Source organism: Sceloporus occidentalis, unplaced genomic scaffold, assembly GCF_023333645.1.
Source record: "Sceloporus occidentalis isolate IW3139 unplaced genomic scaffold, rSceOcc1.0.p SCAF_7, whole genome shotgun sequence".
Taxonomy (NCBI): domain Eukaryota; kingdom Metazoa; phylum Chordata; class Lepidosauria; order Squamata; family Phrynosomatidae; genus Sceloporus; species Sceloporus occidentalis.
The window spans coordinates 27079480-27105849 of record NW_028316987.1 but is presented as its reverse complement, the minus strand read 5'-3'; the positions used below and the strand labels follow the sequence as shown (position 1 = coordinate 27105849).

Below are 26370 nucleotides of genomic sequence, written 5' to 3'. Positions count from 1 at the left end.
AAGATGGGGAATTACCCTCATCCTCAGAGTCTGAGTTCTTAGTCATGAAAATGTGGCTGCAAGAGGACAAAGGGGTTTCTGATTCTGGAGGAAGCAACAGGATCCAGCTTAAGTACACCACTGAATTTTGGCCAGTGTCTTTCATCTACACGTTTGCTTTTGATTCATTCCCAATAAGGCATACCTTTGAGAGGTAAACTGCATGTTATTATAAGCTGACCTTTTTTTCTCCAAGAAAATGTAGCTCCAGTGTTTTAAGTCCAGAGTCATAGAATCATACAGTTGGAAGAGACTACAAGGGACATTCAGTCCAAACACCTGCCATGCAGGAACTCACAATCAAATCATCCCAAACAGATGGCCATGCAGCTTTTATTTAAAGACCTCCAAAGAAAAAGACTCCAGCCCTCTCTGAGGGAGTCTGTTCCACTGTCATGCAGCTCTTCCTGTCAGGAAGTTCCTCCTAATGTTTAGGTGGATTGTGTTTTCCTGAAGCTTGCATTCATTGTTCTGTGCCCTATTCTCTGGAGCAGCAGGAAAAAAGCTTGTTCCATCCTCTATGATACCCCTTCAAATGCTTAAACAGGGATATCATATAACCTCTTAAAGACCTTAAAGTTTTGGATGAGTTTGACTTCCAGCAACTATCAGGATAGTTGAAGTCACCCATCACTATTATATCTCTTCTTTCTGAGTGTGTGGTCATATGTTCCAGAAAGGCAGAGCCCAATTCCTCAGTCTGACTTGAGAGTCTGTAGTAGAGTCCCAAGATAAATTCCCTGTTGTTTCCCTCTCGTTTAATTTTTTCCCAAATGCTCTCCATCTGGCTTCTAAGATTGAAATCCTGGATATCTTCATAAGTGTCAACATCCTTGACATATAATGCTATTCCTCCTCCTTTCCTGTTTGGTCTATTTGTCTTTAAAAGGTTATACCCTTCTATTACTACATTCTATTCATGAGACTCATCCCACCAAAGGTCAATGAGGCCTATTATATCATATTTGCTTTTTTGTACTTGGAGTTCAAGTTCATCTTGTTTATTTCCCATGCTCTGTGCATTAGTATAGAGACATCTAAGACCATGGGTTTTCCCTCCTGCTTGCCTGTGTAAAGTTTTCTTCCTCCCACTGTTGGGTCCTTGCACTATTTGTCTTGTTCCCTCCTGCCTTCCAAAATATTGGCGGGGTACAGACCACCCCAAAAGGGCGGTCTGCCCATGCCTTGTTTTGCTGCACGAGGAAGCTGCAGTGGACAAACCGTGTGGCTTCCTCGCACAGCAAAAAGAACCTGCAAAAAGCGGGTTCTTTTTGCGGTGCCATAATGATGCCACAGTGTGCCAATGGCACACTCATGACGTTATTATGGCACCATGACGTGCGGACGCTAAGCGTCCATCACGTCAAAATGGCGGTGCCCATCTGTACATGGCACCACCATTTTGATGCCCTTGTCAGGTGCAAGGGGTGAAGGGAGTCTGGAAGCGTCACCCCTCACACATGACGAGGGCGCCCTATTGCACCCATCTGTCCCAGGCCATTGTCTCCCTCCCCCTCAGCTTAAAGCTCTCCTAATTAAATTTTTCAAACTATTGGCAAATATGTTTCTGCCAACAGGTGTGAGGTGCAACCCATCCCTTCCCAGAAGTAACTCCTCCTGAAACCACAGGCCATGATAGAAGAATCCAAATTGTTCTTGGTGAAACCTTCTGCAGAGCCAGTTGTACATATCTGCTATTTTCCTCACTCTTCCTGGACCATGCCCTTCAACTGGGAGAAGAGATGAGATGATTCCAGCTCTTTCAGATTCCTACCCAGAGCCTCAAAATCCCATGTATGGAATGTGCCCTCAATCTTTACTGAGGATTTGTAGTAATTTCCTAGCTAAAATTGCTACCCACTTTCTGTTGTTTGTCTCAAAATATTGAATGCTAAATAGCATTTTTATCAACAAATAGCAGTAAGATGGACATTTGGAGATAAGAAACTGGTGGGAAACTGAACTACATTGGAGCCACAGTACTATATATACCACTGAACATCTTTTATCTAGAATGAATAACTGGAGTACCAAAAGGACTCTGGAATGACTAGGCTGTGTGATAAAACCTTGATTGGATTTGAGACAACTACTAGATAGTCAGATAGGAAGGGGTGGATGGGGACACAGCCCAGGGTGGGGAAAAGATATGGTGTATAACTTCGCTCAGTTCCCCTTGCAAAAAAGTCCCCATGCAGAAAGCCTGGGGAGGACAGAGTGATCAGCAAACCCATTTAACTTTTATTGTGGCACTATCTTCCACATGTCATTGGACCAGTGTGCATTTCCCATGTGAAACCTCTTAGTGTTCCAAATGTCATTGTGACCTCTTAAAAATATGCCTGACTCTAGATATCAAAATATGAAAATATGAATCTCCATATTATAGCAAGAGGGGTGTAGGGTATACTAACAGGACCATTGGCACAATTGCTCCTAAATCCCCAATCCTTGGTTTACAGAAGATCGAAGGTCAATGAAGCAGACTGGTGTACAGGTGGTGCATGTTACAGAGGAAATATGACAAATGATTAGCAAAAACTCTTTGTTGTGCCTATTATATGGCAGTGAAGGTGGTTAACAAGAAATACATAAACAGTATGCTTCCATTGTTGCTTCCTTGATACGTCATTCAGCAGAACTATTCCAAGTGGTGAGGAGCTGGTGGAACCAGCTCAAAGAGACGAGCAATGCACCCCTTTGTTACTGCATGTAATTTGGCAGGTATTTTCAGGTTAAGAATTTAATAGAACATGAGGAAGTGTCTGGTGCTCAATTTGGCCTGATTTCATGGGATCATTTTCAGTTGTTGCAGCCCAATTGTGTTGACAGAAGAGGTGCGATATAAATAAATATTTTATTATTATTTATTATTATTATTGACAGGACCTTTAAATAAACCCACCCAGCAACATGACCCCCACCAGTGGCACTACATTTCCGTACTGGTGGAATTATGTGCTTTTCTATGTTGATGGTAGTAGTGTTGCTGGTAATAGTGTTGCTGCTCCTATGTCAGTCAAGCTTTATTTATTTGATTATTATTTATTTACTATATATTTATGTATATGCCACCTTTCTCTCGAGTGGGACCCAAGGAGGATCACAGAAAAATTCAATTAAACCCTAACAATGCAGTTTTAAAAATAATTAAAATAATGTCATTTAAAACAGTATAAAATTCTTTTATTTTAAAAGGATACAAAAGTTGAAAAAAATGTTGAGCCTAAAATTTGCTGAGGAGTCAGACTAAATGTGCCAAGCAGCTACTGGGCAGTAGCAGTAGTGGAGGGTGACAATGGTGGAGGATCTCTCAGAGACAATAGCAGTGGCAGGATAGCTAATGCTTTTTAGTACTGTGTAGAAGGAGGCACCGATAAACCCCTTTTGAATGTCTTTTAGCACAAAATCCCTAAGATGAGTCAATGAAGAGTGCCAGAAGATGAAACTCCCAGGTTGGATAACATTCAGCAAGCTACTAGTTGAGCCAATGATGAGAAAATGGAGCATGCCAGAAGATGAAACTCCTAGATTGGATAACACTCCAGTTAGCTACTAGTTACCTCCAAAGGGTTCCCACTCACTGTATCTTATATTTTCCCCCAATTTTGTTGATCTTATCATCACAACATTTTTATATTGTAAATAATTTAATTTAGTTTTACAGTGCGTCCTTGCTTTACGCGGGGATCCATTCCAGACTCCCCCGCGTAAAGCAAATTATGCGTATGCTTGAGCCCCATTTAAATGAATGAGGCTTGTGCATGCGGTGGCGCAGCAGCACACACGTGCCATGGGCGCACTCCCCATTAGTCCCTATGGGACGCAGTGGCCCTTCCTCCCTGCCTAGCTTTCAGCATAACCAGGGATGGGCAGTGGGGTAGGGGATTAATGTTAACTCAATTTATTATTATTATTATTATTGTTATTATTTACATAGCGCTGTAGATTTTCACAGCGGTGTGCATACAAACAATAAAGTAGATAAGAGTAAACCTGCCCATGGCATACAATCTAAGTAATAATAGCATAATACATATAAATAATATATAACAATACAGGAAAGGGTTCAATAAAATAGGCAACAAATTAAAAACATCAAATAGCCAATAATAGTCACGCAATGCCTGGGAACGCTTCTCTGAACAAGCTGGTCTTCAACTCAGTTTTGAAACTAGTTAAAGAAGTTATGACCCTTGCTCGTGGGGGAAGGAGGTTCCAGGAGTGAGGAGCAGCAAGTGAAAAGGGATGAATCCAGGACAGGGCAAAGAAAATCCTGGGCTGAGACAGCAGACCTTGACTACCAGAATGGAGGGCCCAAGCAGGAAAGGGAGGAGAAAGAAGGTCTGATAAATAAGGAGGGGCCAGCCCATGGAGGGCTTTAAAAGTTGTCAACAGAAGCTTATAAGGGAGGGGGAGCCAGGGAAGGGATGACAACAAAGGAGCGATATGTTCCGAGTGGTGGGCGGATGTGATAATGCATGCAGCTAAATGCTGGACAGAAATTAAGGGATGGAGGTGAGAAAGAGGAAGCCCTGCCAGAAGGAGGTTACAGAAATCAGATGTTACATTTGATATGTAATACACTGTTTTTAGATGTTGTAACATGCCTTGATTCCCCGTGAAAAGGTGGGCATGTTAAAGGTGGGCATCATTATTTATTTATTTATTTATTTATTTATTTATTTATTTCACTGATATGTCACCTTTCTCCCAGAAGGGACCCAAGGTGGCTCACAGATTAACAACAACAATAAAAATATTTAAACCAGTTAAAATAATCTAAAAACAATATAAACTATAGTTTTTTGTGGGTTTTTCGGCTTATGTGGCCATGTTCTAGCAGAGTTTCTTCCTGATGTTTTGCCAGCATCTGTGGCAGGCATCTTCAGAGAATGTTTGCCTGGAAAGGACTTGGCTATATATATTGTGTGACCTGACATGGATGCACAGGGAAGTCATTGAAATCCACAGACACCTGGACAATTTCAAGAGGAAAGAGGAAATCCTTAAAGTAAACAAGGTTTGGTTACCAGTCCTGAAAGATAGCAAGATAAAGATGCAACAAATGCAAATGAGAACTCTCCCAGCAGACAATGAACACTATCAAGCAGACATTAATCCTCTTGTGCAGACCCTCACACCCTGAGGCCTGTCATTAGCAACAAACAATATACTGCAAATCACTCCTGCCTTTCCAGGTCACACAATATATATAGCCAAGTCCTTTCCAGGCAAACATTCTCTGAAAATGCCAGTCACAGATATTGGCAAAATGTCAGGAAGAAACTCTGCTCATGGCCAAATAGCCTGAAAAACCCACAAAAAACTATGGATGCCGGCCATGAAAGCCTTTGACTTCACAATATAAAACTATATTAAAACATACAAGTTAAAAGACATTACAAATATACATGCTCAATATTAAAACCACTGTAGCATGCTTATGTTTTAAACACTTGCCTAAACAAAAACATCTTAGGCGGGGTACATACCGCCGCTTTGCGGCGGCCTGCCGCCGCCGCCAGTAGGTCCGCGGGGGAGCCGGAGCCTTCAGATGGCCCGACTCCCGCGCGGACCGAAAAAGAAGCTCCAAAATGGAGCTTCTTTTACCGTCGCGTTTGCGACGTAGCGAGGCGCCAGGGGCGCGCTCGCTACGTCACAAGCGGCGCGACGCGTACGGACGCTCAGCGTCCGATACGCAAAGATGGCGGCGCCCATGTGGAAGGGGCGCCGCCATCTTGTACGTATAGAATACGTACTAGGGTTAGGGGGGTGCGGAAGCACCGCCCCTTCCTAACCCTAGTACGTATTCTATACGTACTAAATGGCGGTATGTATCCCGCCTTAGTTTGCTAATGAAATGCAAGTAGGGAGAGAGCCAGTCTGGTTTCTCAGGGAAGAAGGCTCTCTCTTGTGTTAACACCAAGGGAGCCTGCGATGGTGGTGGGACTGAGAGAAAGCCTTCCCTCAAATCTCCTAGTGTTCTAGCAGGTTCATATGGGGAGATAGAGTTCTTCAAATAATTTGGACCTAAGCAGTATAGGGCTTTATAGGTCACGACCAGCACTTTGAATTGTGCCCAGAAATGAACCGTTAGCCAGTGAAGCTGTTCCAACAAGGGAGTAGTATGCTCCCTATAACTGGCTCTTTTCAGCATTTTGGCTGCAGCATTATGAACCCGATGAAGTTTGCAAACAGTTCCCAAAGGCAGCCCCACATAGAGTGTGTTACAGTAGTCCAAATGGAATGTAATTAAGGCACATGTCACTGTAGCCAGATTTGGCATTTCAAGAAACAGGTGCAGTTGGTGCACACGTTTTAACTGTATGAAAGCAGTCCTGGCCACTGCTGAAACCTGGGCATATCAATAGCAATAGCAAGTATATTTCTATACTGCTTATCAGTGAACTAGCACTGCCTAAGCAGTTTACAATGTGTAAGCCAATTGCCCCCAACAAGCTGGGTACCCAGTTGACAGCCATATGAAACGATGGAAAGCTGAGTGGATCTTGGAGCCCTGCAGGACCGAACTCATAACCTAGATCAAGTGAAATAATAGTGCCACTATATTCTGCTTTGGTCAGGCCCCATTGTGAACACAGTAATATTGTGTTCAGTTCTGGGTGCCACAATTCACAAAGGACATTCAGAAAATGGAGTGTGTCCAAAGGAGGGCGATTAAAATGGTGAAGGGTCTTGAAACCATGCCGTATGACGAACGCCTTAGGGAGCTGGGGATGTTTAGTCTGGAGAAGAGATGGTTAAGAGATGATATGATAGCCCTGTTTAAATACTTGAAGGGATGTCCTATTGAGGAGGGAACAAGCTTGTTTTCTTCTGCTCCAGAGAACAGGACTGGGAGCAATGGATGCAAGTTACAGGAAAAGAGATTCCACCTCGACATTAGGAGGAACTTCCTGACAGTAAGGGCTGTTCAGCAGTGGAACACACTCCCTCGGAGAGTGGCGGAGTCTCCCTCGTTGGAGATCTTTAAACAGAGGCTGGATGACCATCTTTGGGTATGCTTTGACTGAGAGTTCCTGCATGGCAGGGGGTTGGACTGGATGGCCCTTGTGGTCTCTTCCAACTCTATGATTCTATGATTCTAACTATCCCAGCAAAAAATTGATAATTGCACATTAGTAAGGCTTAAGGGTATCCCATTTTCCCCCAGAAGCACTTAGTATTGTGTTATACAATCTCTAAATATAACAAAAGGAAAAAAATTAGGCAGCAGAAATTACAATAAAATCAACAGTAAATATCTAAAGATCCCCATTCTTTAATTATAATACAGTGGATCCTCGGTATATGCGGGGGATCCGTTCCGGACCCCCCCGCGTATACCAAAACCCGCGTATGCTCAAAGCACTATTCTGTCCAATGGCGGCGTGTGTGCACGTGTACCGCCATTGGACAGAAAAGTCCCCTTCCTCTTTCCCCCTCCTTCCTAACTTCCCTCCCTCCCTCCCTCCCTCCCTCCCTCCCTCCCACCTATCTACCTACCTACCTAAAACTAACCTACCCTCCCTCCCTCGCTCTCTCGCTCCCTCCCTCCCTCCCTCCTTACCTGGTTCGCCGCACTGCCACGTCTTCGCTGCTGCTGCCGCCGCCACCGCTGTAAGTGGCTCGGATGCAGCCTGGAGGTCTCTTAGCCTCCAGAAGCAGCACCCAGCCGTTTTGTGGCAGCGGAGGCCGAGGCCGCGAGGGAGAAGAGGCTTGGCCTTGTCCTCCTCGCGGCCTCGGTCTCCGCCACCGCAAAATGGCCGGCTGCTGCTCCTGGAGGCCAAGGGGCCTCCAAGCTGCAGCCGGCTCTTTAAGAGAGGCGGCGACCAGGGAGGACGAGGCCAGGCCCCTTTCTCCTGGTTGCCACCGCCGAAGGAGAGCCGGCTGCAGCCTGGAGGCCAAGGGGCCTCCAAGCTGCAGCCGGCTCTTTAAGAGAGGCGGCGACCAGGGAGGACAAGGCCAGGCCCCTTTCTCCTGGTCGCCGCCGCTGAGGAAGAGCCGGCTGCAGCTTGGAGGACAAGGGGCCTCCAGGCTGCCGCCGGCTCTCCTTCGGCGGCGGCGACCAGGAGAACGGGGCCTGGCCTCGTCCTCCCTGGTTGCCGCCTCTCTTAAAGAGCCGGCTGCAGCTTGGAGGACAAGGGGCCCTTGTCCTCCAGGCTGCAGCCGGCTCTCCTTCGGCGGCGGCGACCAGGAGAAAGGGGCCTGGCCTCGTCCTCCCTGGTCGCCGCCTCTCTTAAAGAGCCGGCTGCAGCTTGGAGGACAAGGGGCCCTTGTCCTCCAGGCTGCAGCCGGCTCTCCTTCGGCGGCGGCGACCAGGAGAAAGGGGCCTGGCCTCGTCCTCCCTGGTCGCCGCCTCTCTTAAAGAGCCGGCTGCAGCTTGGAGAACAAGGGGCCCTTGTCCTCCAGGCTGCAGCCGGCTCTCCTTCGGCGGCGGCGACCAGGAGAAAGGGACCTGGCCTCGTCCTCCCTGGTCGCCGCCTCTCTTAAAGAGCCGGCTGCAGCTTGGAGGCCCCTTGGCCTCCAGGAGCAGCAGCCGGCCATTTTGCGGTGGCGGAGACCGAGGCCGCGAGGAGGACGAGGCCAAGCCTCTTCTCCCTCGCGGCCTCGGCCTCCGCCGCCACAAAACGGCTGGGTGCTGCTTCTGGAGGCCAAGAGACCTCCAGGCTGCATCCGAGCCACTTACAGCGGTGGCGGCGGCAGCAGCAGCGAAGACGCGGTGGCGGCGGCGCGGCGAACCAGGTAAAGAGGGAGGGAGGGAGGGAAGGTAGGTTAGTTTTAGGTAGGTAGGTAGGTAGGTGGGAGGGAGGGAGGGAAGTTAGGAAGGAGGGGGAAAGAGGAGGGGAGGAGAGGGACTTTGTTCCTAATGGTGGCGTGCGTGCACGCGCGCCGCCATTAGGAACAACTTCCGGGTTTGCCATGCGCGTATGCTCAAATACGCGTATGGCAAATCCACGTATAGGGAGGTTCGACTGTATTTGTCTTATCATTGCTCAAACTTGCTGCTAAAGTATCTAATTTCTTAGCTTCCCTTATCTTAATCAACCTGCCTATTCAGTTGGAATCAAAATATTCTTCTAGTATGCGGCATAGAAAATCCTAGCCAGCGTTACCATATAAAGAATTAAACGTGAAACTTTCTGAACCTGACCATCTTCAAGAATATAGGTCATATTTAATAAAAAATATGAGAGCCCAAAGTTATTTCAATATGGAGAATATCTGTCATTCTTCCAAAATTCTATAGCCTTACCACACTTCCACCAAAGGTGGAAGAAAGTACCATGCTGTTTTCCACACTTCCAGCACTTAATGCTTGAAGTATTATATATTTTATTAATTTTACAGGAGTCATGTGCCATCTATATAGCATTTTAGTGTAGTTATCTTTATAGTTTTAGCACAATGTGAATTTTTTTGTATCTTTCCAAGATTTTCCCCAGTAATCTATGTTGATAGCTTTCTGTAAATCCTGACACCATTTTACCATAGAGTGATAATTTCATCCTCCAGATGTCTCTCTTTCAAGATTTTATAATATTTTGAAAGATGTTTTTTCTCTTTGTCTACAATGATCTCATCCAAACTGTTCTCCTCATTGGTGATACTCCTCATTTTACAATCCAGTCTGAACCTTTCTGCAAGCTGAAAATACAGATACAAATCAGTTTCAGCAGCCTTAGTATTCATTTGATCTCTTAGCTTTAACGATACAATATTGTTGCTTTTCCATAGAAGCAGGTCTTTGTATCTTATCCATGAATTATTTTGTTCTTTGGTTCTTTTATAGAAAGTCTCTTGGGGTGACACCCATTGTGGAGTATTTCTATAGAAAAGATCTTTAACCTTATTCCAAACAAACAATAAAGCTTTTCTAAGGAAATGATGTTTAAAGTCTTTATGTTCTTTGACCTTGTCACACCACAGGTAGGCCTGAATGCCAAACCTCAGATCACAACACTCTCAAGATAACAATCTGTCATTACTCAAATTAATGCAATCCTCCAACCAGCACAAACAAGATGCAAAGTAATATAATTTAAAGTTTGATAAAGCACATCCTCCCCTGTCACACACTCAGTCAAAATCTTCCATTTCACTCTGGCGCATTTGCCTTCCCAAAGAAATTTAGAGAACTCTTTTTGCCAAATTGCAAAATGTTTCTCCTCAGCTATAATAGGTATATTCTGAAACAAATACAAAAACTGAGGGAGGATGCTCATTTTTATTGTTGCTATTCTCCCATAAAAGGAGAGACGGAGTTTGGACCACACGACCATTTCCTTTTTTATTTTGTTCCATAGTTTACCATAATTATTTTGGAACAAATCAATATTTCTGCTTGTTAGATAAATTCCCAAGTATTTGGCTTTTAAACAACTTTATATCCTGAAATATTACTTAATTTCAACTGTTCTTCCTTATTTAAAAATTTGGTTATAAACAAAGGCGGGTTACACACCGCCATTTAGTACGTAATGAATACGTACTAGGGTTAGGAAAGGGCGGTGCTTCCGCACCCCCCTAACCCTAGTATGTATTCTGTACGTACAATATGGCGGTGGCCGTTCCACAAGGCGGCCGCCATATTTACGTATCGGATGCTGTGCGTCCGCACGTGTCGTGCCGTCTATGACGTCGCGAGTCCGTCCCTGGCACCTCGCGACATCATAGAGACGCCACTTAAAAAGCTCCATTTTGGAGCTTCTTTTTCGGTCCGTGCGGGAGCCGCGCGGTGTGGCTGCTGCGGCTTCCGCACGGAGCAAACGGCGGCGGTGGCAGACTGCCGCAAAGCGGCAGTCTGTAACCCGCCAAAGTTTTATTTTGATTCACCCTTAAACCCGATAAATCAGCAAAGACCTGCAACATTGAATTCAAAACCAAAATTCCATGCAACAGATCATCTAGAAAACAAATGAGATCATCAGCAAACGCTCTTGTTTTATAAACATAATTTTTAATCTTAACTCCTTTTATATCAGAATTATTTCTGATATTATTCAGCAAGACCTCAAAGGCAGCTATAAAAAGAAGAGGTGAGAAGGGGCACCCTTGTCTTGTCCCTTGTTCAATATTAAAGTAATCTATTCTTTCATTATTCACCAATAATTGTGCTTTTTGATCCACATAAATCTCCAATTTCCACTTGAAAAGTTTCCCCCCTAGATTCATCTGTTTTAATAATTCTTGCAAAAAAGTCCAATTTATCCTATCAAAGGCTTTCTCTTCATCCACCATCAAAAGAGCCAGCTTCTTATCATTATGATGCTCCTGTCTTTATTTGCATTTTTTGAGTTCTTCTAACAGAGAGGACTGCTCTGACGATTGTCTTCTTTGCTGCATCATAGATGTTTGTGTTACTTTTTTGTGAGGTGCTATCATTCTTTTAAATAGACCCTCTGAAGGTGTTTCTGTTGATGTCTTTATAAGAGTCTTAATTAGTGTTCCTATAAGAGTTTGCTAGAATCTTAATGTAGTGTTTGGGGTTGAGTTGTTGTTTGATCTTGCAAAGCCTTAGTCTAGTATCTTATCCCTTAATGCCAGGGAATTACAAAAGGAGGCCAGATGATGACCCAGACAAACTTTCCCCAAAGACCTCTTAATCCCTTATTGTTAAGGAAAATTCAGCAGGTTTCCTTACTCAGGGCTTATTGCAGTGTCTCTCAGCAGTTGCAAATCAACCTTAATTAGGCACTGTTCTCTACTTCAAAGTAGTAATCAAACCATCGAACCAGAAAAATGCATTGCTAATTAGTCCAAAGCACAATCCAGTTTCTCTTCTGATAATTAATCTAAAAAAGAAAGAAAATCAGCATCCAATATTTTCCTCAGTTGGCTATTCCCTTTATACAACCATGAAATTATTTTGTTATCTTTCCACCTTAGAAGTTATCTCTGTTAGTAAAATCACATAGCTTTTCCATCTTCATGATTCAATTTACTGCTCCTCTCTCATTTCCTCTTCAAAGGATTTTAAATTCAAGTTTCAGGAAAGGATTTTTTAGAATATTCCCACCGTCTCTTTTGCTTTTCCAGCCTGGAAGGAGATTCATTTAATAATAATAATAATAATAATAATAATAATAATAATAATAATAATAATTTTCTGCTTTGGATCTCAGATCAGCAATTTGAAACTTCTTTAGTTAATTAGTTGCTAATAATAATAATAATAATAATAATAATAATAAATAAACTTTATTTCTACCCCGCCCTTCCATAGAAATGATCAAATAGCTGCTTTTGTAGCTAGCGGTGGTTAAACCGCAAGTGGTTGCTGCTGCGCTGCAGGGAAGTCCCTTCGGCAAGGCTTGAATCCACTCCCTCTCTCTCCTCTCTCCCCAAATTCCAATTGAATGAGGGGTTTCTGGTGGGAGATATTCAAATTCTCTGCCACAGAGCCTCTGTAGGGATCCTCTGAGCCCCTTATTTCAAAGGGTTGAAGTCTTATCCACTTTTCTAGCAGCACAAAGCTGCGTTCTTTGGGATCTCCCAAGAAACCTGTCTCACACCTTCCTCTCACTAGCCAGAGATGCTCCTAATGCTCAATTATGTTTAAATTCTCAAATTGTCTTTACCATGTCAGTTGGAAAAAAATCCTCATTGATCTTCATGTATATGGTTGATCAATACCTTTTTAAAATTTTTCCGCAATTATGTTTGTATAAATCTTATAATGTGTATTGGTTAATGAAATAGGTTTATAATTACCTATATCACCTTTAATACTGTCATTTTGGGGAATTAATGATCAAAGCATCTGAAGAAGAAGAAATTGAAGGATTCCATGCCAGGGCCTGGGAGGAAATTGATCTCGCACCAGAACAGGACTTCTTGTTAATCACAAGTGGTTAGAAAGCAAAAACAGGAAACAGAGCAGAGTCAAAGATTATACGTAAAATTGGCCTAGGTTCAAGAACTGAAGCAGGACGCTGATTGACTGAATTTTGCAAGGCCAATAGTTAGTTTATCGCAAAGACACTCTTCAAACAACCCAAGAAGCAATTGTGTATATGGACACCTGATGGCCAATATAAAAATCAAATAGGCCACATAACTGGAAGCAGAAGATGGAAGCTACATTTCCTCTGCAAAAACAAGACCAGGAGCAGCCAGATTGACCAACAGCCAGAAGAACTCTGGACTGAAGCCAGGGTCATTGTCAGGGCAGAATACAAAAAGACACTATATGCAGCCAAAAAAGAAAGAGAAACCTCAATAGATGACTGATAAAACTCTTCAAGCAGATAAGAACAGATGAGAGGCAAAAGTAAAATGTGACAGAAATAGAACTCTGAATGCAACTGTTCAACTATGATATAGACCATCAGATGAATCCAAAATTGTTTGGAAAACAAGTCATCATCAACTTTAAACTTGAAACTGAATGGAAGACTTGAGTGGAGTGCCTCAGCGTTCTGTCCTAGAACCATTACTCTTCAACATTTTTTATCAAGGATTTAGAACATAGGGTGGAGGGAATCTTTATTACGTTTACAGATTATACAAAACTGGGAGGTGTGGCTAACACATTGGAATATAGGAACAGAATTCAAAAGGATGCTAATAAACTAGAAAACTGGGAATAAAATGAAATTCAATAGAGACAAGTGCAAAATTCTACATTTAGGCAATAGAAACCAAAGGCACAGGATGGTGGATACATAGCACAGAAGCACTACATGCAAAAAGGACCTTTGGATTATTGCTGATCATAAATTAAATATGAGCCAGCAGTGTGATGTTGCAGCAAAGAAGGTAAATGCTTGTTTAGCCTGGATTAATAAAAGTATAATTTCCAAGTCAAGAGAAGTAAGGGAGCCCCGATGTCACAATGGTTAAATGCTGGTACTGCAGCCACTCACTCACAAGCCACAAGATTGTGAGTTCAATCCCAGCCAGGGGCTCCAGGTTGCCTCAGCCTGACATCCTCTGACGTAGCTAAAAGGAGTAGCCAAGCTCGTTGGGGACAATTAGCTTACACATTGTAAACTGTTTAGGGAGTGCTTAAGTGCACAAATAAGCAGTATAGAAATGTACTTGCTATTGCTATAAAAGTTACTCTGTATTCTATGCTCATCAGGCCTCATGTGGACTAAGATGTTCAGTTCTGAAATTTATTTATTTATTATTATACTTTATATAGTGCTGTAGATTTACACAGCGCTGTACATACAATCAATAAAATCAGTAAAAATGAAACCTGCCAATGGTGTACATTCTACAAGATAATAACAAAATACATATAAAACAACAGATGATAATAACAAGATAGAATTAGATAAAATAAGCAGGCAACAGATTAAAAACAGTCCTGATCGTGCAGTCCTATCTTTACTTTTTATCCTTACTTTTTATAAACTATCATTTGTTTATACTCTCCAATCTGCCTGTGCATGAACCTATGGTATAAAACTAAGTTATGTTTTAAATTGGAATTTTGTAATTGAGCTGGCCAAATGGCTGTAATAAAGTTAAAGTTAAAGTTAAAACATCAAATATAAAATATCAAATTAAATATCAGATAACAATCAGATAAACAATCACACAATGCCTGGGAACACTTCCCTGAACAATATAGTCTTCAACTCAGTTTTGAAACTGGTTAGGCAAAATTGCAACAGTTAAGATGGTAATATTACCAAAGATGAATTTTTTCATTTCAAAATCTCCCCATTATAATTAATGACTCACCCTTTACTAAATGGGAGAAAGACTTGGCCAAATTATATGGAACGAGAAAAAACCTAGAGTGAAAATGAAGATTTTACAGAATTCAGTTGACAAAGGGGGATTAGCCCTCCCTAACTTAAAATGGTGCTATCATGCATGTGCACTTGACTGGGTAATGGATTGGGTCAGATTGGATAAAAACAGAATTTTGAATCTGGAAAAGGTAGACCTATAATCTAGACTCCATGGTTATCTGTTGTATGAAAATATAAAACTTGATGGGAACTTTAATAACCACCTAATTAGGAAATCACTCCTGAGAATTTGGAATAAATATAAAAAGAAATGGTGCTCTAAAATTCCAACATGGGCCTCCACCAATGAAGCAATGTTTAGAAGCGAAGAATTAAGGAAAAACTCTTGGGTAACATATGATGTCATAACAAAATTACAAATGGGGAAAGGGATTATGAAAACACAGGAGGAAATACAACAAAACTAGTGGCTTAGGCCCGGCAGATTCAGCATCAGAAAATATTATAAAAAATCAAGGGAAACTTCCCAATTCTTTTTTCAAACTTAAGCAAGATTTCTGTTTGATTGTAATGTGGAGACACAAATATGGAGACAGGGGAGATTTTACTTTTTTTGGAGCGTCATAAAACATTTTCCAGAATCTACATGTTTTTGGTTTCTAAATCCTTTGCTCCAAGAATAGTGAAAGTGGAAACCCTGCCAAAATCATACTCTGATCACAATCCGATTCTGCTAACAATAAGGAAGGAAAATACAGAATATAGATGGCATTTACAAGATTACTTACTCTCCTGTCCAAAGAACAAGCCAAACAAGAAATTAAAAACTACTTTTTACAAAATCAAAACAAGGGTACAGATGTAAAAATGGTCTGGGCGGCTAGTAAATCATTTAATGAGGATTCTTCATTAAAAAACATCACAAAATATTAGCCGACAAAAGAACTAGAATGTCACAGATTACTGATCAGATAATTAAGAAAGAAGAAGAATTAAGGCAAAACTCCTAGTGTGAAAAGACGATTAGAGAAATTAAGCTATTACAATCACAATACAACATGCAAAATGCTGAAGATTTGGCCAAAATGATGAAAAATATGAGAATTAAACAATTTCAACAAGCCAACAAACCAGGCAGATGGCTCGCCCAAAGATTATGTAAGACCAAAGAAGGAAAAATAATTACTAAGATTAATGATGGGCTAAAAATTCATACAGACTTGAAAGGCATGAAACAAGCTACAATAAAGTATTTTAGCAAGATATTTATTGCTAATGAAAGTAGAAAAGAAAATATAGAGAATTATTTGCAAAAATGTCAAATTCCTGTGTTAGACGAAGAGCAAATAGCAACTTTAAACAGACAGATATCTTTAGAAGAACTCAACGAGGCGATCCAAAGAGCAAAAATTGATAAAGCACTGGGACCAGATGGCTTTACTGCCAGATTCTACAGGACATTCCAAAATGAAATCAATAAACCCTTGTTGGAAGTGATGAATGTAATTAATGGGGAACAGTTGGGAAGAAGCCAATATTGTATTGATATTGAAAGAAGGCCGAGATCAAGAAATGCTTCAGAACTACAGGCCGATATCACTGCTTAACACAGACTCTAAACTGTTCAATGACATAATGGTTAATAGATGGAAAAAGGTATTGCAACATATCATACGGGAAGATCAGTGCGGTTTTCTTCCAAATAGACACTTAAACGAAAACCTACAAATCATCTTGGATGTCATTGAACACTTTGATTGTCATAATGAAAGAAAACTGGCACTAATCTTCCTGGATTTGGAGAAGGCATTTGACAGCCCTGAACGGTGCACTATAATAAAAACATTGGAGCATATAAAAGCAGGTAGTAGATTCACGAATTGGATAAACGCAATCTATACTAAGCAATCGGCCAGAGTGATAATCAACCAACAAAGAACAAATTGTATTTCTCTGTACCATGGCACCAGGCAGGGCTGTCCTCTGTCTCCGCTTTTGTTTATTTTGGTCTTAGAGACGTTATTAATTAATTTGAGAAATGATAAAGAAATAACCAGGGTTAAATTCAAGGGGGAATGTCTGAAAACTAGAGCATATGTGGATGATATAGTAATCATGCTACAAGATCCAACAACAAGCATCACAAAATTTATTGAACAACTAAAAATTTTTGAAAAGATTTCTGGTTTAAAAATAAATATAGATAAATTGGCTATGATCACAAATAATATGAACCAAGAAGAGCAAAATAGCTTGTAGCAGATGTCGGGCTTTAACACTGAGGATAAGGTTAGATATTTGGGAATCATTTTGACAAATAAAAATTCAAATTTGTACAAAATAATTACCAAAAAATGGACAGAAATTGAGAAAGATTTAAGAAATTGGCAAGAACTTAAACTTTCTTTATTAGGAAGAGTCGCTGCTGTCAAAATGTCAGTCATACCTAAGCTATTATTTTTGTTTCAGGGTATACCCATAATTAAATATGAAAAAATCTTCAAAGAATGGCAAAAACAATTTGCAGACTTTGTCTGGGCTGGCAAAAAACCAAGAATCAAGCTTAAAATCCTTCATGATGCCAAGGAAAGAGGTGGTTTTGCCTTTCCCAAATTAAGTTTATATTATGAAGCTAGTGTAACAATGTGGTTAAAAGCATAGCTGACTTTACAAAATGAAAAATTACTAAAGATATAAAGTACTGATATGAGGTTTGGATGGCATGGTTATTTATTTTACGATAAATTAAAAGCAAATCGAAATGTCAATAACTATTACATCCGAGCCTCGATTTTGCATATCTGGAATAAAGACAAGAAAAGAATCTCTCTTAAAATGCCAATGTGTCTCTCACCTCATGAGGCATTATATAATGTCGACCCCAAAAGAGAAACAACGTGGATAAAATATAGAGATTTAATTGAAGAGGATGGTGGAATAAAAACCTATGAGAGGTTAAAAGAAGAAAAGTGGAAAATAAGTTGGTTTCTATACAGACAGCTATTCCAGAGATACCATATAGACAAAAATCAAAGTGGCTTTTACAACTCTAACTCTGAAATGGAGGACATTATATGCCAATCAGAACAAAATACATTATCCAAAATATACAAAAAGCCATTAGAATGGCATACTGATGACGAAGTAATAAAAGATGCCATGATCAAATGGGCTCAGAATTGTGGGAGGGTGATAGAACTAAAGAAAAAGAAAAGGAAAGATAAGCCTCTCGTTGGGAGGGGGTTTGCTACTGCTGTGGAAGGAGTTGTAACTGAGAAGGAAGACCAGTCTGTTTGGATTTTGGACAGTGGGTGTTCTCACCACATGACCCCTAATAGGGAAAAACTACAGCACCCTAAGTCAGCACCAGTGGACACTGTGGTATTTGCAAATGGTGAATCTGACTGTGTAGAGGTACAAGGGTCTGTATTAATCCCAGGTTTAAAAAAGGTATTCCATAATGTTTTGTGTGCACCAAAGTTGCAAAATAACCTTGTAAGTGTGGCATCTCTTACTGATGATGGATATGAAATCCTTTTCAGAAAAAATGAGGGGATTATATCCAAGGAAGGAGCAATGTGTGGTAAAGCCTTAAAGAAAAATCACACTTACCACATGGTGGAACAGGTGCAGTGTGAGAAAGTAACAAACAAACCATTGCATGATTAGTGTGGCCATTACTTCCATAGAGTTATGGGCCACATAAGCTTTAAGGGTTTGAAAAATCTAGAAAAGATTTGCCCAGAGTTCAGAGTAGAGGGCTGTAATAGTTACCTTGACTGTGCTGTGTGCAAAAAGGTCAAAGTCAAGGCTTACCCCGTGGCGAAGGTGAATAAATGCATTACCCAGAGGCCCAGGTGGTACATGCAGACTTGTTACATGTTAACAGCCACCAGATTAATTTTTGCCAGATATTGGAAAATTGATTAAAAAATAGATTTGAATGAATGGCGTGTAAAATTATATGACATGATGGAAGCAGACTTATTATCATCCAAATTGAAAAATGAAGATAACACCAAATGGAGGATGTGCTGGGATAAAGTTATGAGATATATGGAAGAAAAATGGGGTAAAGTGGCAAATATGTTGTCAAACGAAGAAATGCCGATTTGAAAGTCTATATTTTGGATATGTCTAGAATATTTTGAGATGACATTGTTAGACTGTAAGCACTAAACATATTCTTATTAATATTTCCTCGTCTTATAGGTTATAAATCTTGGAAGACAGAAGGATAGAATTAAGGAGATTTGGGGACTTTAAGTACAAGAAATTAGAGATTTGTTTTAAGGGGAAACCCTGTAGATTGAAAATCCTTTAAAGAATATGATTATACTAAAGAGGGAGAAATATTATTTAGTGCACCGATTATATTTGTAACCCTCTCTTTAATACATATTATAATCATTACAATTCAAGAGAACTTGATGGGTGGAAGGTAAGGTATAAGGACTTCTTATGGAATACAAGTGTCACAAGAAAAGGAAATGATGGAGAGAAAAAATCTGTATAGATAATTCCGGTCACTAAGAGAAAGGAAGTATGTTATAAGATAAAGAATTAGATGTAAATATTAATGTGAAAGAAAAAGAAGGGATTAAGGGATAATATAATACTGTACTATGTTGAGATATAAAGATGTATGATGTATTATGTAATGAAAAATAAAGTTTGAGAAAACCAAAAAAAATTATATATAAAAAAACCAACCAAATTTCAAAATTATATAATTTGATTCGTAAATTTGAACTAGAAGATGAATAAATTTGAACTAGAAGATGAATCTGTAATAGAATTCATGATTAAATGGGCAATATATTGAAATGAATCAATACAATTGGAATACAGGGAAAGATTATGGCAAATTAAAGTAAAATATACACCATGTGTGGAATTGAGAGAAAATCTATATAAATCCCTATATATCCCTAACACCCTACAAATTATCAAAAATATGTAATAAAAATAAAAATACTTGTTGGAAATGTAAGAGAGAGATAGGAACATACCTACATTGCTGGTAGAATAGCCCAAAATCAAGAAAGTATTGGAAGATTATTCATAATGAGATGAAAAAAAATTTAAATTTTAGGGATCGCATAGATGCCAAAATGTATTTTCTGAACATAACAGACACCTTAAATTTAGAGAGGGAAAAGAAAAACCAATATTCTACATGATTACCGCTGCAAGTATAGCTTTCGCAAGGTATTGGAAATCAGAGGATATTCCCACAGTAGATGAATGGAAATTAAGAGTAATGAATATGTATGAGATGGATAAATTAACTATGTTGTTGAAAAAAGGAACATTAGATTTTTTTTTTACAAAGAATGGAAATTCTGGAAAAAATACATACAATTAGAAAAAAGGGAGAATTACATTGGCTTGGTCAAAAGATTGGAGGAGAAGAAAGGTTCAGAATAAGTGTAAATTAAAGACTGGTGTGGCTATAAAAGAGTTTTGTTTGTATGACATAAACATTTTTTATAAAACTGGTGGAATCTAATGGATGAGGTTTATAGAAATTAAAAAAGAGTTAGTGAGTTAGTTTTTTGGGCTAGAAAAGAGTTAGTGTGTTAAATATTTATAACTATTTATAACTATTGGGGGAAACTCAGTAAGCCCTAGGAAGTTAAATGAAGATTACCTAGATTATAGTTATAAATATAGTTGAATATGTATAAGGTGGACGTAGTTAATAATGAATTAGAATGTAATGATTTTGTGAAAGTGTATCATGTCGTATGTAATTTTTTTTATAAATTCAAATAAAGAATTTTAAAAATTAAAAAAAAGAAAAAAAAAGAAACTGGTTAAAGAAGTGATGACCCATGCTCATGGGGGAAGAAGGTTCCAGGAGTGAGGCACAGCAAGTGAGAAGGGATGAATCCAGGACGGGGCAGTGGAAATCCTAGGCTGGGACAGCAGACTTTGACTACCAGAAGGGAGGATACGAGTGGGAATGTGAGGAGAAAGAAGTTCAGATAAATAAGGAGGGGCCAGCTCATGCAGGGCTTTAAAAGTCAATAACAGAAGCTTATAGTGAATATGGAAGGGGAAGGGGAGCCAGTGAAGGGATGATAATAGAGGAGAAACATGGTCAAAGTGGCAAGCGGGTGTAATAATAATAATAATAATAATAATAATAATAAATTTTATTTGTACCCCGCCTTTCCAAAAAATGATCAAGGCGGCTTACAAAAGTTAAAAGCAATTACAATACAAAGTAAAACAATTACAATATAAAAGTTAAAACATTACTGCATAAAATGGGAACAGGAATCAGGAGAAAATACACATGTCAAGGGCAAAAACAATCAAATCACAATAGTCCGGGGTCAGAAAAAGAAAAGCAAGGGGCAGAGGAAAAACAGTTAACTAAAGTGGGAAGGCCAGCCGAAATAGGTATGTTTTTAAATTCTTTTTAAAAGAATCTAATGAGGCGGCGGAGCGGAGCTCTACAGGGAGCTTATTCCAAGAAAATGGGGCAGCGATGGCAAAAGCCCTCTGAGAGGTCCTCACAAGGTGTGATCTAGGAACCTCTAACAAGTTAGTCCCGGATGTTCGAAGAGTGCGGGGCGGACTATATGGGGAGAGGCGGTCCTCCAAGTACCCTGGGCCCATAATGCATTTAGGTGAATGCTGGACAGAAATTAAAGGACGGAGGTGAGAGAGAGGAAGCCCTGCCAGAAGGAGGTTACAATAATCTAGTCATGAGATACCAGGGCGTGGACCAGAGTCTTGGCAGTAGATGCAGAGAGAAATAGACAGATTTTAGCAATATTGTAGAGAAAGAATCTACAGGTCTTGGCTGTGGCCTGGATCTGGGGGATACACGACAGAGAAGAATAAAAAATGAAACCAAGACTGTGGGCTTTGTGGACCGGTCAAATAGAGATATCATCAATAGAAACAGAAAAGGAGTGTTGAAGGGTGGACTTAGGTAGAAAGACAAGAAGCTCCGTTTTGGACATGTTGAGCTTCAAGTGCCAATGCTGCATCCACTTAGAGATAGCTGTAAGACAAGATGAAACTTGATGTTCAAGCCCCAGAGAAAGGTCAGGAGTGGAAAGATACAGCTGAGTGTCATCAGTATACAGATGATAGGAAAAACCAAAAAAAATTGATACATTTTCCTAGGGACAATGTGTAAAGAGAGAACAGCAGGGGACCCAAAACAGAGCCCTGGGGAACTCCAACAGATAAGGGAACAGAGAATGAAGTCTGACTGCCTGTGACCACTGCAAAAGATCTGTCTGACAAATAAGATTTTAACCAATCAAGAACAGAGTCCGAGAACCTGAGGTCAGAAAGTATATCAACTAGGAGACAGTGATCCACAGTGTTGAAGGCTGCAGACAAATCAAGAAGAACGAGAACAGAGTAAAGGCCATTCGCTTGGCCTGCAAAAGATCCTTTGAAGTCTTTGTGAGGGCCATCTCTGTAGAATGCCGTGGGTGGAAACTGGACTCAGAGGGATCTAGGATGCAGTTGGCTTCGAGAAACTCAAGACAGCAGGAAGAAGAGAAATCAGATGATAGCTAGACAAAGAAGAAGGGTCAAGAGAAGATTTTTTCAGAATTGGGGAAATGAGAGCATGTTTAAAGTCCAAAGGGAAAGAGCCTGTAGAGAGAGAGGGATTAAAGATATACAGAAGCGAGGACAAAAAAGAAGGGGCTATAGAGATTAAAAGATGAGAGGGAATTGGATCAAGAGAACAGGTTCCAGGTTTGGAAGAGTACAGCAGTGTAGAGAGTTCATCCAAAGAGACAGGAGGAAACACAGAGAGTTTTTTAGTTGAAGGAGCCAGAAGATTAGTGGTAGAAGACAAATCAGGAAGAACTATCTCAGATTGAATAGTAGTGATCTTAGCGATGAAATAGGTTGGAAATGACGGCGACTCTGTTGATGCCCTCACCGGTATTTGGAATATCGGTCTTTCTAGGGCTATACACAGTATCGCTCCCAAGCGCCCTTTCAGGCCTGCTTCTAAACGTAAGCCCTGGTATACGGAAGATCTCCGGGCAAGGAAGCGGGTTCTGCGACGGCTAGAGTACCGTTGGCGGAAACACCTTTGCTTAGACGACAAGGCTCTCCTAGACCAACTGTTAAAGGACTACGGAGAGGCAATACGAGCAACAAAGAACTCGTTCTATGGTGCTCGTATTGCGTCCGCTGAGTCGCGTCCGGCAGAGTTGTTCAGGGTGGTGAGGGAGCTAACTCAGCTCCCTCCCGCCCTGAACCAGATCCTTGAACCTACTAAGGCCTGCTGTGACCAATTTAATGACTTTTTTGCGGATAAAACCTCTCGCATAAGCGAAGGTCTGAACGCTGACATTATAGCAGAACCTAGGGTAGAAGTGTCCAGAGCCTCTGTGGACTATGTTAAACTGGATCAGTTTGAGTTGGTGAGTACCGAGGATGTGGACAAGATCCTCGGAAGTGTTCGGAAAACAACCTGCTCTCTTGATCCCTGTCCCTCGTGGTTAGCGGCCCAGGGGGGACCGGCGGTAACACTATTGTTACGCCGGATAATTAATACATCTTTGAGGGATGGGCAATTTCCATCGGATCTTAAATTGGCCATTGTAAAACCGATCCTAAAAAAGCCCTCCCTCGACCCCCTGGTTCATAATAATTATCGGCCTGTCTCGCTGCTACCATTTTTGGGTAAGGTGATCGAGAGGGCGGTTGCGATCCAGCTTCAGGCGGTCTTGGATGAAACGGATTATCTGGACCCATTTCAAACTGGCTTCCGGGCGGGTTACGGGGTTGAGACGGCCATGGTCGCCTTGGTTGATGACCTCCGTCTGGGCATCGACAGGGGAAGCGTGTCCCTGTTGGTGCTCTTGGACATCTCAGCGGCTTTCGATACCATAGACCATGGTATCCTTCTGGGGCGCCTGGCAGAGGTGGGGATCGGGGGCACTGCGCTCCAGTGGTTCCGGTCCTACCTCTCCGGAAGGTCCCAGATGGTGCAGCTGGGAGACGTGTGCTCTGACGAGAGGCCCCTTAAAACTGGGGTTCCTCAAGGAGCCATTCTGTCTCCCATGCTATTTAACATTTACATGAAACCACTGGGAGAGATCATCCGGAGACATGGGGCACGGGGTTATCAGTACGCTGATGACACCCAAATCATTTTCTCTATGTCTCCGACTGATGCAGTGACTGGGGATGGCGTCTCTCCTCTCGTGGCCTGTCTAGAGTCAGTAATGGGCTGGATGAGGGAAAACCGACTCAAATTGAATCCAGAGAAAACGGAGGTACTAGTGATAGGTTCTCCTGGTCCAGGAATGGCGGTGGTTCCACCTGTCCTGAACGGGGTCACGCTCCCTGTGAAGGACTCCGTGCGCAGTTTGGGGGTGCTTCTTGACTCGTCGCTTCACCTGACAGCTCAGGTGAATGCGACGGTCAAGAGCACCTGTTATCAGCTTCGGCTTATTCGCCAGCTGCGCCCATACCTGGCCCAGAGGGACCTAGAAACTGTTGTACATGCTCTGGTAACTTCGAGACTGGATTTCTGCAATGTACTCTACATGGGGCAACCCTTATACCAAACTCGGAAGCTGCAAATGGTGCAGAATATGGCAGCCCGGCTGGTCACTGGTGCTCCCAGGACCAGCCATATAACACCGGTTTTGAAAGACCTCCATTGGCTGCCTATCCGCTTCCGAGCTCAATATAAGGTGTTGGTGATCACCTATAAAGCCCTAAATGGCTTGGGCCCAGGATACCTAAAGGACCGCCTCTCCCCGTACATTCCGCCTCGCACCCTCAGAACGTCTGGGCAGCAATTACTGAAGGTGCCTGGGGCTAGGTTAGCCTCCACCACATGGAGGACATTCTCCACGGCTGCCCCAGCCCTTTGGAATACGCTGCCCACTGAGCTCCGCTCGACTACCACCCTGGCGCAATTCAGGAAGGACCTGAAAACCTTCCTGTTCCAACAGGCATTCCCCGACTACAATCCTGTGGGCCTCCCTCCTCTTCCGTGGCCAAGAGGTTGGGCTATGGGGCTTTTATGCCTGTTATTTTAAATGGAGGGCTGATGTATTTGTATTTTAATCTTTTGTATTGTATGGATTGTTTTAATCTCTGTTGTAAGCCGCCCTGATCGCAGGAAGGGCGGGATATAAATAAAAATTTTATTATTATTATTATTATTATTATTATTATTAGTTGGTGAAATCGGTAGGTGAAAATAATGAAGAGACAGGGGGAGAGAAAGGTTTTAGCAAAGTGTTGAAGCAGGAGAACAAATGCTGTGGATGCCTCGTTGGTGCAGATCAATGATTAATAATAATTCTGTTTTGTCATAGACATGGGTGTGAGAAGGATAAAAAGATGAACTTATAATGAATAAAATCGGCCCACTCCCTGGACATTTTTCAAAGATGTTCGGCCACTCGAGAACAGGATCAGAGGAACCTAACAGTGGGCGTAAACCAGGGCTGAGGCCTAATTGTAGAGGAGGACACACATACAGATATAGGGGCAAAGCTGTCAAGAATTGAAAAAACAGTAGAGTTAAATAAAGACATAGCTGAATCAGCAGAGTCCCCAAGATATAGAGAAGAGAGAGATGAATCTAAGGACTGCCTGAGATGATCACAATTAACAGACTGAAGATCATGAAAATAGAATTGAACAATATGACAAGGAGGTGGGATATAAGTAAGAGTAAAAGAAATTAAATGATGATCAGACAATGGAAAAGTCAGATGCCAAGTAGTCAGAATGAAATAGCAGCAAGAACTAGGTCAAGGCAGTGACTGAAAGAATGGGTTGAAGAGTTGTAATGAGGTTGAAGACTGAAAGAAGCTAAAAGAGAGCTAAAGTGAGATGTTGAAGGATTCTTGGGATCGTCAAGGTGGATATTAAAGTCACCTAGGATCAAAGAAGGGGCTGCATCCAATAGAAAAAATGTCAGCCAAGACTCAAAGTGTGAAAGAAACTGGGTAGCAGAACCAGGAGGGTGATAGATGACTGCAACCCGCAGCTATAAAGGAAAAAAGAGTCTAATTGAGTGAGACTCAAACGAAGAGAAACAATAGCTAGGAAGAAAAGAAAGAACTTGAAACTGGCAAGAAATAGTCAATAAGATATCGACCTCCTTGACATTAAGGGCAGCTTGTATGGGTGAAAAAAGACCACCAAAAGAAAGGACAGGTGAGGTAGCAGTATCATGGGCCAGGAGCCAGGTTTCAGTAAGAGCAAGAAGATTAAATGATCTAGAGAGAAGAAGATCGTGAATTGCTGTTTCTTTTGGAGCAACAGAGTGACAGTTTCAGAGTGAACAAAAGAATGGAAGCTGGGAGATAGGAAGAGGATGAATAGAGATCAGATTAGGAGAAATGTGTGGAGCCATGGGAAGGAAAGGATTCAGTATCCAATAATCAACAGGAGAAAATGTAACAATGACAAAAGCAGAAAAATAATAGCCGACAATGCTTGATAACATTGCCTAAACACCACAAGACACAAGGGATCTAATAAATAAGGAAGGATGACTTTGGAAACCTCTGCCCGACATTCCAGCTGTTGATGCCTCTGCTTGGCATCCCAGGTGTTGCTCTAGCAGCCATTCTGCTGCTTCCTCAGGTGCCGA

The 26370-nt window shown here is 41.4% G+C and overlaps 1 protein-coding gene across 1 annotated transcript in view; it reads left to right on the top strand.

Annotated features, from left to right (window-relative positions):
• The window catches only part of DDC (dopa decarboxylase), a 132606-nt gene that overhangs the window by 32058 nt on the left and 74178 nt on the right, over positions 1-26370 (top strand). The window lies entirely within an intron of this gene.